This window comes from Cyprinodon variegatus, unplaced genomic scaffold (genome assembly GCF_000732505.1).
Source record: "Cyprinodon variegatus isolate N-32 unplaced genomic scaffold, C_variegatus-1.0 Scaffold232, whole genome shotgun sequence".
In the NCBI taxonomy this organism is placed as follows: domain Eukaryota; kingdom Metazoa; phylum Chordata; class Actinopteri; order Cyprinodontiformes; family Cyprinodontidae; genus Cyprinodon; species Cyprinodon variegatus.
This window is the reverse complement of record NW_015150685.1, coordinates 636,628-637,992: the sequence shown is the minus strand read 5'-3', so window position 1 is coordinate 637,992 and position 1,365 is coordinate 636,628. Positions and strand designations below refer to the sequence as shown.

The following is a 1,365-nucleotide window of genomic DNA, read 5'->3' as shown; positions in this document are numbered from 1 at the left end:
CTAACCACTTGATGTCAATTTGATGTGATCCTGCACTCAGTCTAGTGTTTTTTAGTAAGCTTTTCCCAAAGAAGCCTCAGGTCACCTCACTCAATGACTACCGGCCTGTTGCACTGACTCGTATCATGATGTCAGTGCAACAGGCACTGACAGCTTTGCACACAGAGCACTTTACTCATCAGCAGATTCAGGTGGTTTGTTGATTTGTTCGCCGCTGAGGAGATTTTTGAAAACGGCTGTAGTCCTGATGGCACAGAATGGAAAATGATCCATCCAGGAGAATTTGGAGGAAATTCTGAGGGGCAGTGATGCTAAATAGAGGAATTTATCAGATTTTAAAGAGGATGGAAATGTCACTTGGGTCGGGTCGCGAACCAGTTTTGCTGGTTTGCTTCAGGCCAATTTATACCTCTAGAACCGTCAAATCTGTCTCTGTGCGCGACCCCCTCGCAGAGGCTCTGCATCCGTCGCTGCTCACCTCAAAAAAATCCTGACTACACGTCGGATGGTTGCAAACCTGCGCAGACCTCAAGCGGAAGTGTGCAGACAAAAAGCAGCTGTGATTGGTCCTTGGTACGCCTTTCCGGCTGACTGTGGTCGTGCTTCTCGATTTGGTACCGGGGCGCGCCATTTTTAAAAAAGAGACAGATTTTAGAGCTGCAGAAGCTATACGTCAGAAGCATAAATTGGCTTTTATGGTTATTTAGAATGTTGTAAGGAATCTTTCAAGGCAGTATGTTTATTTCATTATTAAACTGTTGTGGCTGGAATTAAACTTCACTTTTCAATCCTTGAAAGTGAATTGGAAGTTTAGTTAAACATTTTGATTGTGAACAATAAAGGGTCGAATGCAGGTAAATCTTAATGGTGTCCATACGTTGAAATGATTTAACATCATGGTTCCTTTTGTCTTGCAGAGGCCTTTTTAATTTCCTTCCACCTATTCCTTGATCTCCGATCTTTTCAAGGTAAGAACAGTTCACCTCTTAAGCCCCTTTCAGAGCGACTGCAGCTCTTTTGCAACAATATTATAGCTCTCTGTGGATGCACTGTCAAAAGAAAGGGTTGTTACTATTCATGGGTTATTGTGTCCTATCCCTTTACCAGTTGGATCTGTCTCTGCTCAAGAGCAAAAATTGTTCACAGTCCAGCCCTGATTCAATCCTGGAAACTTTAAGTTGATCAAACAGATTTATTTAATCTTCGATATTATTTAAACACAATTAAATTTCTTTTTTCCAATCCGTCTTGTTTGTGGAAGTAATTAGACTTAATTCTAATTCAATTTCACCCCTGTTACAATCAACCTTTTTATTCGCTTCACCGTCTAAGTCCGAGGAAAATCATATTTAAATGTCAAATCAT

The 1,365-nt window shown here is 41.1% G+C and overlaps 1 protein-coding gene across 1 annotated transcript in view; it reads left to right on the top strand.

Annotated features, from left to right (window-relative positions):
* LOC107088918 (bifunctional heparan sulfate N-deacetylase/N-sulfotransferase 2-like) overlaps positions 1–1,365 on the top strand; it is a 26,869-nt gene that overhangs the window by 2,367 nt on the left and 23,137 nt on the right. The window contains 1 exon segment of the mRNA XM_015381382.1: positions 918–968. The gene's annotated coding sequence lies outside the window, so the exon portion shown is untranslated.